The following is a 12,831-nucleotide window of genomic DNA, read 5'->3' on the forward strand; positions in this document are numbered from 1 at the left end:
TTCATATACCTTGATAACATTTCTTTAACTAGAGAGATCCAATCTCACCAGACCTTTCCTTGAAACATTAATTTTTAATTTGCTTTACCTTAAACACTGATCCTCTTAACATCTTACTTCATCATCTACAGTTTGTTGTGAAACAAGCACAGGTTTTAGAGTTGTCAAAGATTAATTTACAAATACTGAATTTAGTACTTTAGTAAGTTAGGTTCAGCTATGCCCCATGATAAGCTGGTTACCTATCCAGGACATACCCCACCTTTTCCCCTATGACAGCAGAAAAAGGGCCCAGGACCCTCATGACTACATTGGATAAGTGGTTAAAAAAACAATAACTCTGATCCATGGACTCATGGATAGATCTTTTTTTTTTAATGGAAACTGTGCGCATCTTGTTTAATCAATATATCAATATATGTTTACTTAAGAATAACAGTTATATATTTTAACTGAGGTCAGTTAACCCATCCATTCTCTTCAGTTTATCCTCATCAGGGTTTACCATGGAGGCCTTAGGCCTTATGGTAATCCATAAACAGGTAACCAGTCTGACCCAGGGATAACACAGACAACCACTCACACTCACAATCACACCTATGGGCAATTTAGAATCACCAATTACCTATCCACACTAACTGCATGTCTTTGGACTGTGGGAGGAAGACAGAGTATGGGAAGAACATGCACACTCCACAGAGAAAGATCCCAGTCACATGCTGGAGTCAAACTCAGGACTTACTTGCTGTGAGGCAACAATGCCAACCACTGTGCCTCTGTGCTGTAAAGATTTTACAATTAGGCAGACTTGGGCTTAAAAAGGTGTACCAGAAAGGGGTAAACCCTTTCGTCCAGCAGGACTTAATTAATTATAGAAATACGTATATATTTCTATCTCAGCACAAAAAAAGCACAACAATGATCAGTGACATTAGTACCAACTGAATTCTGTTAGATTAGCTAATTTAAAGGACCTGCTGTCACTGAGCCATCACTGATATTATTTAGTTATATTATTTGTGATGGTGCTGCTAGGGAACAAGGGGGTGTTAAAAGAGCCCATGGATGCTGGTACATTTTAACATAAACACAGCAATCCATCCTTATAACATAATGAGGACAAGAGTAGGCTGTCACTATAAAAACAGGACATGAAATAATCTTCAAATGTGCATGCACTTGTTTTATTTGTAGGAACTTGAATCCATATGTAGAACTCGACTTCAAAGTCAACCCAATGCAGAAAACTACATGTGTGGTATTTGTAAAAATTAATGTCCCTGCAGGTGAGTAAAATCTACAATCAGCTCCTTAACAAGACAACAAGACTGCTATCAAAAATGATTTAAAGTCTCGGTCCAAATGCATTACTATTTGTAAATTTTGTAAACAATTTCAAAGTGAAACTTTATAGCCATTAAGTATAAGACATCTGAATAGTCTAACGTGTAATTTGTTTCCTTATGTGCCTATAAATAATCTGATGTGCATATGCACATCATCAGGCTAAACTTTGTCCAACAGCTTTTTAAAAAATTCTAACTTGACAGTGAAAATTAAATTTCAGAAACCACAAGAAGGATCGGTTACAAATGTGAAAAAAAGACATTTTTTAAAATAATGGGAGAGAAAATGAGATGAAGAGAAGAAGGAAGAATAAAGAGGCATGAATGGATAAATAAAAAGTAAGGAGATGAAAGAGAGAGCAAGAGCGAGGACAATGATATGGACAGAAAACACACATACATCTGTTCATCTTCTGTCTCATTCAAAGTGTGTGTGTCTCATAATGGCCCTCAGAAGGACACTTCACAGCTGCAATCATCATCAGTTGCCAGGCAACAAGGAGAAACCACTACCGACAGAAACACAGCACACTCGGCTTCATTATTATTGTTACAGAGTGGCAGAGGCGTGCGTGTGTGCATGTTTGTGTGTGTGTGTGTGTGTGTGTGTGTGTGTGCGTGTGCCTGTGGCACATGGTAAGAAAACCAATCCTTCGTGAAACCCAAAGTCTTTTCTGACATCCCATATCATAATGTTCATAGAGCTGTTCATTACATTACCATTGACCACAGTGCATGGCATATTTTTGAACAAGACTGGAAAAAACGTTTATACCAACATCACTTTTAAACTGTGCAGACTGTGGAGCCATTCTGATGCTAATATAACAACTTATGTCATCAACAGACTTTCCCATTTAGGAATGTTTCATCTTAGCCGTCACAATCAGGTGTCCCATTTCATTTGGTACCTTCCAATATATTGGGATGATATCCCACATTTTTGCAGGGGACAGATTGTCTTTAAATCAGGCTTTTATCTAGTGGAAGTCAACTACTGACTAATCCATCTTTTGCTACCAGTGCTTTGGCCATTGACGAAATTTGCCAGAAAGAAAACATCACAAACTACACAGATTTTGTATAGTTGAGACTATACAGTATAGCTGATACACATAAAAGGTTCAACATTGTTACAATTGTCAAGTGTGACTCAAAATAAATGTGCAAATCTATAGCTGCATCCCTACTGAAATCTAAAGCTGATGACTGAAATACCATTTTCGAGTAGTTTGACAATTATTGTGAAAAAAGAAGAGATTATGATAATGTAATAAAGCTGAGAAGGTAAGAATGTCCCATATGACTAAAAGAAATGCCTTATACTATTATTATTATCTATTGTATTATTATTTATATATCTTAGTGAGACATTTGGGACAAATGTGTTCAGATAAAACACATTTTTCATCTACATGTTCAATGGCAGAATGATGAGCGTATATTGCGTGTTTTTACTTGTATCATGTAAAAGGAAGGGTGTTTGTATCAAGGAATGCGAAAAAAGATTAATGTAGCTCTGATCAACCTTCAGAGTCTGGAACATGTAGAATAGCATTCTTCTTACTCACTGAATAGAGCAAAATGTAGTTGCTAGTTAGTGATTTATATAATGAAACCAAGCAGCAACAACCGGGGCAGAAAATTAAAGCCGATGCAGAAGTGACAAAAAACAAATCCAGTTCTTTTTATTAATTACACACTTTTCAGCCAAGAAATAAAATGCTGGCAGCTTTGATCACTATAGCTATAACTCCAAATCCAAACCAGTTAGGATGCTGTATAAAATGTAAAATGAAAAAATGCATCCATTCTCTTCCACTTATCTTTATCAGGGTTGCGGCAGAGCTGGTGCCTATCCCACCTGTCATAGGGCGGGAATGACAGGACACCAAGGACAGGTTGCCAGTCTATCACAGGCACGCAATAATTGCAGTGATTTTCAAATTTCATAAATCAATATTTTATTCATAATAAACATAGAAAATATATATTTAAAGTGATGGCAGGAACACATCAAAAGTTGGGACAGGGTAAGTGAGTTTCATTTATCTCTGTGTAGCATCCTCTCTTCTTTAAAGAACAGCACATAGACGTCTGGGATATGACACCAGTTGCTGGACTTTTGAGAGAGGAGTGCTGCCCCACTCTTGTATGAAGCTAAGATTCTAGCTGCTCAACAGTCCTAGGTGTTTTTCTCATATTTTTCATTTCATGATAAACCAAATGTTTTCAGTTGGTGAAAGCTCTGTCTTAGTCCATTTTAAAATAGATTTTTGTGGATAGCAAAATGAACTGTGAGTGCATGCAGTGATTTCCATGACAGAATTATGCCTGTTTTTTAATGCAGTGGCCCAAAGATCACAGGCATTAAATCTTGATTTTCTTTCTTTATGGCTTGCACACAAAGATTTTTCCAGATTCTTAGAATCTTTTGATGATATTATACACTTTGCTTACAAGATTATCAAAGTCTTTGCAGTTTTACATTGAGAAACATTACAGTATTCTGTGTACATTTCTGCATATCTATTGTCCCACATTTTTGATCCCGATCCTAGTTCTAGCAACATTCTCTTTCCCTTTCTGAACTCATTTAAATAAGTGCTGACTGACAAATCAGATCTTCACTGTCAATTATTACTGAATTTTCCCTATTTAACATAGCCAGAACATATAATGTAATGAAATTATAAGGCATAAGTACATTCTAAGACACCTGGAAGGTAACATCTACTACACTCCAAAACTATGGCAAAATGCAACCTAACTTTTGTTGCACATCTTAACAAAAGTTAAAAGTTAAGTTGCTAGTTAAAACTTAAAAACATGCATTCAACAAGCTTAAAAATAGAGAAAAGCAATCGTTTGACCTGATCTGAGCCACCACAAATATTATTTACTCTAACATCAAGCTAAGACAGAAAAAGATCATTATTGTATTCCACTTTAACATTATTCCTGGTAAATATTGAATTGATAAACTGACTCTGTTGCTGAAATGATGAAATGCACCATAGAAATAAAACACAAAATTCAACTGGTTCCTCTATCACAAGTCATATTTTTATCACAAAAGAATGTCATTGTGCATGGCATATCACTCTCATATTATGGACGTGTACTACTAATGATCAGAGTGTTGGGGTCTCACTGGTGAAAGTAAGTCATTACTGTTACATTACTTCCACAGTACTCCATAAAATGACCTGCAACCCATTGTCACATGAGTAATAATGAGGACATATTTATGATCTTTCCTTTAGTTTTTTTTTTTTTATCTATGATCACAAAACTGACAACAAAATGCACAGTTAAAAATCAGCCCACAGTGATCCTACTGGCAGAAATGGAGGCTACAATGCTGCAAGCCTGACTGCTCATCACTGCCTTTATTACTCGACTTGCCTCAGGCTCTGACTGCTGTGCTGGAGCCAGCATACATTCAGGTATAACATCCCTGTAGGTTCTTCACTAGCTTTTTTGCAGATGTTTGCATTGTGTTAGGAACGCAATGCAATTGTTTTTGTTCTAGAGGCAGTTTGCACTTTACCATTGCATTCCTGTTCTTTTGTGCAATAAAAATAAAGGTACTGTCCATATCTCTACTCCCCAAAAACTGTAGCTCAGCTCATACAACCCAGTGTGCAGGATGAAAAAACTTTGTAACTTTCTGTCAAGAGTTACAATTAACTGTAATGTAATTACTTAACTTAGTGTAGTAACATGTTACATTGCTGCATTACTGAAAAATGTGATGTGATTATAATACATGACACTTTGGAATGCATTACATCCACCACTGCTAAGGTGGTGGATGTAATGGTATATATTACCCATTCCCATTTATAAAATGAAAATGAAGACAAATTAATAGACATTAATTGCAATTACATTGATACTTAAGGGCTTGATGTTTTACACTGTAGCTTTTGGAGTGGACGTTGGTTTGATTAGGTGTTGGAGAAAGAGAAAAACTCATCTACAACAACATCATTGTTATTTGTGGAAATAAGAGAATAAAAACAAGCCTGCATTCATAAAGTCCTCTGAAATTTCTCTCTGCTTGTCTATGTGAGAAATAGGACATCTATCACATTCATAAGGACATCGACACTGTCTGTGTGTGTGTCAGCGTGGTTTAATTATGAGTGCTCGGTAACAGCTTTGCAGTTCAATTCAGTTCATAAAGCAAAAGCCAGGAAAACAGAAAAACCCCTGCAGAGCGAGTGAACAAAGGCAGAATTAATCATGTTTCCAATGAGAAACAAGACTCAGAGTGAGTCACCAACTGACTAACACTCCTTTCCAGACTCACATACTGTAGGCTTTACACATAGAGCGAAAAACTGCTAAACACACTGCATGCCATCAGAGAAATGTTGTGTGTTCATGTGTTAGTCTGTTCAGCAGCAAACGCTTGCTGCTGCACCTCAAATCTCCTGCTGCATGCAACAAATAAAGAACACTGTATCGAAAGTCTAAAAATGCAGCCATGTTTGAGAGGGTGGATACATTTGAATACATTATTTGAACATCTGATACATTGTAATTACAGTTATTTTAAAACAATCAATTAATGAAACTGTTTGGCAACAATAAATCTTTTTTTAACAGCAATTAACTTAAACAAATTACCCTCGTGATATACCAAATTCTTGGTATATCACGTGCTGGTGAAAAAATCAAATGGAAAGCACCATCCTTATTATTGTTGGCATATATCATAATATAAGATTTGTCACAACTAGTCAGCATTCCTGAGGTTAAAGTGCTGGAAACAAACCTGTATAGTGTATAAAAACTGATTAGTGAGGGTGTGGAAAGGGACATGGCAACAGTATTCCCCTTTCTACTATTCTAAGCCTATGCATTAGTTCAGTATTAAACTCTGCAATCATCTGCCCACTTCCCTGGGTGTTCAGCTTCTTTACATCACTACCGCTCTCGCACACTGTCAAACTCAACACTCAACACTCAACACATCATTGTTCCAGTCCAATCATCTTCTTCCTCGACTGAGCCAATCAGACTCACTTCTGTGTGGTTTAAATCACAAATGACTTCTGTCATTCTGCCTTTCAGACATTCGTGGAATGGTGTTTATGATGTTTCTTTTGTCATGCTATCACTAACATTTTTAATCATGTGTCCCTCTGTTAGTGACATCCTTGAACCTATTCCTGATCAGTATCAGCCAGAGCCGTTTGAATCCTTGTCTGTGAGAAATTCTAGTAGAGGGAGCTCCTGTATTGTGTCCCATCAGCAGCAGTCCTCTCTGCATCTTCTTGCCTGATCTTAGTGCATGAGAAAATATGAGAGCTTGCCGCTGCATTAGACATGACTCAGTCTGGACTGCAATTCAGTCCACCTCCTCAGCAAGCCCCCATTCCTGCTGTTTCTGCTTCTTCTAAAACAATTATGTGCAAGAAAAATAGAACCAGGAAGTCTGCTGCATCACCTCCCCTTCCACAGGAAAAGCATAAAATTCCGTGAAGCTAGGGTCCTTGGCCATCTACCAGCAACACGGATGTGATGCAGTTCTGTCTTCTCTAAATGCCGTCGACTTTCACCTTCAAGTGATAGAGAACCCAAACTGCGTACACTCAACTTTGATCCCTTCCACTCAGCCAGTTTTGCTCCTTGGGCTCAGTGGCATCTTTTCAGCATAAACTGGAATTCAGAATGTTACTTTGCTGTTACTTTAATGTTCAGGCGTAAAAGACGTCATTTTCAACCTAGTCTCTGAAGCTGTCTGATGGATTGTGTTGAATAAAGTTAAGCTTCCAGCTATGTGTCACCTCTTGGATGAGTTCTTCTCGTTGATCCTCAGTTCAAGAATTCCAGCTTACCTCTATTCTCAAAGTAAAATCCTTGTTCTGTCATTTAGATGTTGCCTTTTCAATATTCAGTCTTTTGGTATTTGATTGATTCAGTCTCATTAGGTAAGGGTTGTGGCTCAGATTTAAAATTCTGGTCTATGCTGCTGAATAACTGGTACAGAGTAAGTTTTTTTATGATGACATTGTACTTTTTCTGACTCTCTCAAGCTCTTCACAGATGCACTATCATCTATAGGTTTTGAATGAATTTTCAAAGGGTAAAACTGATTTCTCAGTTTCAAAATGTTACTTTACAAAAAGTTCAAAACCATTGAGGTAAAAAACACCTGCATATGAACATTACTTTTATTTTTATTGCACAAAAGGATGAGAGCTCGACGGTAAAGTAATAACCTCATCCAGGACAGAAATAATTGCATTATGCTGCTAACATAACTTTGGCTCTTTGCAAGCATAGACAGCATGCTACTGCAACGTTAAACTAGCCAAGAGCTATGTTAAAGCTGAGTGAATGCCAACTCAGCAGCCAGACCCTGAACTTCTACAGGAAAAAAACAAAGAAGAAGAAGTGATGAGCGGTCAGCAGCCTCCATTTCTACCTGTTCTTGTTTCTAATATAGAATCACCATGGCAATTGTTTTAAAGTATCTTCGTGCTGGTTTTCATGTTTGCTTTGTGCTGCTGGCTTTGTTTTCATATCTAAATACTAAGAGAAAAATTATGTATGTGTGTCCTTGTTAGGATAGAGATTTGTGTTGATATGTGGGACTGTAGACTATATTAAATTGTAATTATGAGACAATGTGTTTTAATTCATTTCAATGTAACCAGTAGTGTAACAAGTTACTTTCTCCTGGAATTAGTTAATGTTTTGCATTACTTTTAAGACATTTCTTCTGTGTCAACACGTTTTCATCCCAACACATTACATAGAGACGCTATGTGACAAATCATGTAGGCATGAGAGCGGGTTCGAATGAATCTATAAATTTAAGGTTATGGTTAAGGTTAGGGTTAGGGCTGCAATAGAATGCTGGCAAGCGAATAAAAAGGGAAGCAAATAGAAAGCCATGAAGCAGCTTTCTATTCACTTCAATTAGGAGCGTTTCAAAAGGACACGGAGGGGTAGCTTTTGCATTACTATGACACGCCTCGGGCCGTGACAAATCGTCGGTATGTTACTCGTTGGGAATGTGAATGCTTGGTCGGTGTAATGTGTAACACATTACTTTTTTGAATAATGAGCCCAACACTGATCACAACAAAGATGAGAAATACCTCCAATATGCAAAAACATTTGACTACACAGCACACAATTAGTCTGCATGACTGCAATGCCTTTGATATGCTGCTTAGTGATGGTGGTGACTCTAAAAGCCAAATAGAACCCAATGAGAATCAATAAAAGAATTAAATCAATAAGTGATATCTATAACGGAATCGGAATTGGTAAATTCTTATTAATGCCCTTCCATACTCATCTCACTCACTTTTTAATCCTTTTTCTTGATACAGGCTCGATGGGTAAATGTTTCCCTTGTTCTACCCTTGGCCATGACTCTCTCTGCCTTCTACACTTGTTCTGAATTTCCTTATCGTCCAGGAAGGACAGCAGATTGTTACACCGCCCACAGTCTCACTCTGTGGATGTGATTGCTGACTTACCTGTATTCCCAGTGAGTTCCACTCAAGCCTCCAACCCCACTGGCCTGCCTTCCCACTCTCCACCACCACTTGTCTCTTCTTGCTGGATACTTGCCTGTAACTTATAACCTCCTCTATGATTTGTGTCCGGATAATCCACAAGTAAGGCAATTCCATTGCTTCACGTTGCTTCATAACATTCTTCAGATATTAAGATTGGCCAGAAATAATGCTCTCTTTCCTCTTACAGATTCTCCACTTGTATTCTGATAACCAGTATCCTTTTCTGAACTACTCTCCAGTTCCCAGAACTATCCAACAACTTGTTCAATAATCCTTTTAAATCTGACACATGTGAGATAAATCTCTCTTTTGAGTCTGACCTCTAGTTAATTCTGAAACCTGGCACCACTGTTCCAAGAATAGCAATGCATTTTTTTTTAAGAAAACGGATGTCTTCCCACTATTGATGGCTGACTACTCATTATTGGTCACTTCCTATTTTGGAAAGTAATTCAGTGGCTGGTTTGTACCCACTTGCAGGTCAGTTTGATTAATATATGTCTGACACCCCCGATTACAAAATAAACTAAAACAAACAATAACGTACAACATTAACCTTCACATTTTTTGTTTGTTTGTTTGTTTTTTTGTTGTTTTTTTGTTTGCTTTTTTGAAGGAAGAAAACAAAACCAGAACCTGTTTAAACATTCAAGAAAAAAATATGATCTGTAGATCACATTCGTTTCAAATACTCTAGTGCAGTGTCCACTTCCCTTTTTTTTAAACTAAAATATATACTGGGTCAGAGAGGACTGTGACATCATCTGTGAGGTCACGAAACCCCCAAATAAGAAACCCACTGAAAAATCCAAACTCCTTATTGCACTTCCTTTGGTCCTCAACAAAACACTTTGCAAGTTTTAAGTAGATCGGAGAGACGAAAGGCGTGAAATGAAAATATCTGTGTTTATGGTCTGTATTTAATGAATTTTAAACCGGTGAAAGATTTATGTCGCCAATGTAACTTCTTTACATTATGATTACTCTGTCAGGACTCAGAGAATTTTAGAACTTGATTTTAGAACTTGGTTTAAACTCTTTAGTTACCTTTTGGTCCACGATGGAGCACGCCACCTCCCGGACCTGACTGAGGCTGAACTCCGCGGCATCCAGCAGCACGGGCTCCCGGCTCAGACCGATCTGGATGTGGAAGGAGATCACACCACCACCACCACCTCCTCCTCCTCCTACACCACCACCACCCCTCCCCGGCGCCGGTGTTGGTGTTGTTTGTGCCCCCTGAGAACGGGAGAGGGCTGGGCGCACGGATCAGCGGAGGCGCACTCATATGAGCCTTTTCACCACCGGTTTCTAACTCTGCCAAGAAACAATTAGGAGTCACGACGACGTGAAATGACCGCACGGGTGAATGAATAGGGAAATTAGCGACACGTCCAGGTGGAGCAGCCAGAGGAGGGATTTAAACCGTGGAGAGGTGCGAGAGGCTCGGACGCACGGAACTCCCCAAAGCGTCAGAAAAGTGCAAGAGGATAAAAAGAGTTTCCGACAGAAAAGACGACTGATTAACTAAAATAAAACTAACTGAAAAAGGAAAGGGAGCCGCGAGAAGACAAACAGCGCGGGTGTGAACACAGAGGCAATTAGAAGAACCATAATGACTACATGACTGGACCAGAGAGCAGCGTGGAAACCGGTGATGCGGGTGACAGAGCCATGGACGTCAACAGTGGCTGGAGAGGAGGAGGAGGGGAGTAAAGGAAAGGAGAGGAGAGAGGGAAATGTCCTGGACTGAGGGATGGTGGATAAATGATGGATGGATGGAGAGGTTTAGACTTCAGAAGCTGATGAGACTGTGTGTTCTGTTCACATATGTAAATCCAGATATTTGCAGATTTTCAAAATCCTAAATTCTGTCTCTAATCTGTCTATCCTCTCTTCATCTACTGTCCCAGTAATTTTTACTCTACTGAACTACTAATTTCTTAACAACATATGGAGTTATGGTTGAGAAATTGATTTTTTAAATTTATGTTTGCATATACTAATCTAAAACTAGTGAAATATTACCTTTTGAGTTTGTCTTTTGCTGACACCAGTGGCATTTGTTACCTTAATATGGATATAGGGGGGGAGGGGGAAGGGGGTTAGGGTGACTTTAGTAAAGTGCAGAGGAGGCAAAACACAGGTTGAAACTGTCCCCACTTTGGTTTGATTCGGGTAAATGTCGGGCAATCAGGTTATGGTCTGGGCTTGCTATTTTGCAGACCCATTAATTCCCAGTAATGTTTAGATGGCTTTTTACAATTAGATTAATCATGTAGGATGTTTAATGTGGTTGCAAACTTGGGACAAGCAGTTAACTCAGGAGCAGATTCTTTTTTTAAATTTAATTTTGTTTTGTTCTTGTATGCAGCCTCTTTTTTGGTTTGCAGTGCAGAAAGCATAGACAGACTGTACCAGAACTGGAATTTGTAATAAAGTTAGTCTGTTTTCATGTTAACATAATTTTGTCTGTGATTTTCTTTAATCAAGACAGAGATTATTGCCGCTGGAAAAACTTTAATTTTGTTCACCTAAATCTAATGGATTGTAGTCTCCACAGACAGAAGGGAATAAATAGAATACAATTTAAAAAATAGACTTGGTGAAGAACAAAGTAAGGATGCATTCATTTTCTTTGTATTATTGTGGGGTCTTTACCTTACAATATAAAGTGTGATGGTTAGTGTGATTTCATGCTATATAAATAAAACTGAATTCAACTGACTAAAAGCCCTGTGACAGACTGGCGACCTGTCCAGGGTGTATCCCGCCTCTCGCCTTAAGACAGCTGGGATAGGCTTCAGCCCCCCGCAACCCTGAAAAGGATAAGTGGAAGAGAATGGATCGATGGATGGATTGACTAAAAAAAAAATTTTTTAAATCGAATTTTGACTCTTACTTCTCTATTTATTAAAAATAAAAATGCAAATCCTGCTTAAAAATCTAAAATATTAACATAAAAACATGGTATTTAATAGGAATTTGTAAAATGCTAACTGAACCTAAGAAAATGAGGTGAAAAATGAATGTGATCATATTAGTCACTTTTTCCCCCTGTTTTTATTTTATGAGCTATAGAAAGTAGGACTCACAGTAGTTGAATAAACAATAGGTCTGAGAAGAGACTGGGGACAGAACCACAGTAGTGTTCATGCTTGTTAGACTATGAATAATATTGTAATTGTCCTACTGTGGAGTTACGTACCTCAACCATGACAGAGAGGTCGGAGTTGTAGGGTGGTGTGTGGGTCTTACTTAGGCATCAAAATCACTTGTTCAGGGTTAAACAAACATCACAGTTTGAGGTAAATTACAATAGGATGAGGTGGTGAGTAGTAGCTGGTCTACTAAATATGCATATGCTAGAATACAGAGGTGGGACGTAAGGAAGTACAAATACTTTAGTACTGTACTGAAATAAAATTTTCAGATATCTGCACTTTACTCCAGTATTTATTTTTATTTTAAAATATCAGTGCTTTCAACTCCTTACATTTCCCAAACATGCTCTTTATTTCAGGTTTAATACATCTGAAGTAAGTTTTTATTTCAGAGCGCTGCATGTCTTCAAACATCAAACTGAACTGAGCCTAAATGGTGGGATGGCATACCCATCATGGTGGCTTATCACATGCAAAGTGATGAAAGAGGCAAAACCATATAATTTTTTCTTCATAGCTCTATGCTCAGGGATTTAACTGGGCTGGAATGAGCTGGAACAGTATTTTTGGTGCAGATGTCCATAGGCTGTGGTTGCGGTACTTCAGCATCTAGCTAGCATTACAGAAGAAAATTGAGCATAAAGTTCAGCTCAGTACTGCTCACCACAGAACAAAGTTAAGTATACTAACTTTCTGTTATTCAAGCTCTCAACATATTAGTGCAGAACAAACAGGTGAGCTTGTTGCACTGGGGCACTTTACAGTAAAGCA

The 12,831-nt window shown here is 38.1% G+C and overlaps 1 protein-coding gene and 1 long non-coding RNA gene across 3 annotated transcripts in view; one reads left to right on the top strand and one right to left on the bottom strand.

Annotated features, from left to right (window-relative positions):
• The window catches only part of prkd1 (protein kinase D1), a 70,121-nt gene extending 59,742 nt beyond the window's left edge, over window positions 1-10,379 (bottom strand). For both annotated transcript variants that reach the window (XM_025901120.1, XM_025901119.1), the window contains exon 1: window positions 9,944-10,379. The gene's annotated coding sequence lies outside the window, so the exon portion shown is untranslated. The remainder of the gene's footprint in view (window positions 1-9,943) is intronic.
• LOC112843153 (uncharacterized) lies at window positions 9,728-11,362 on the top strand. The gene is made up of 2 exons (XR_003215321.1): window positions 9,728-9,808; window positions 9,940-11,362. It is a non-coding gene; the product is annotated as an uncharacterized LOC112843153 (long non-coding RNA).
• Window positions 11,363-12,831: the final 1,469 nt, after the last annotated feature.

Source organism: Oreochromis niloticus, linkage group LG19, assembly GCF_001858045.2.
Source record: "Oreochromis niloticus isolate F11D_XX linkage group LG19, O_niloticus_UMD_NMBU, whole genome shotgun sequence".
NCBI classification, from domain to species: Eukaryota; Metazoa; Chordata; class Actinopteri; order Cichliformes; family Cichlidae; genus Oreochromis; species Oreochromis niloticus.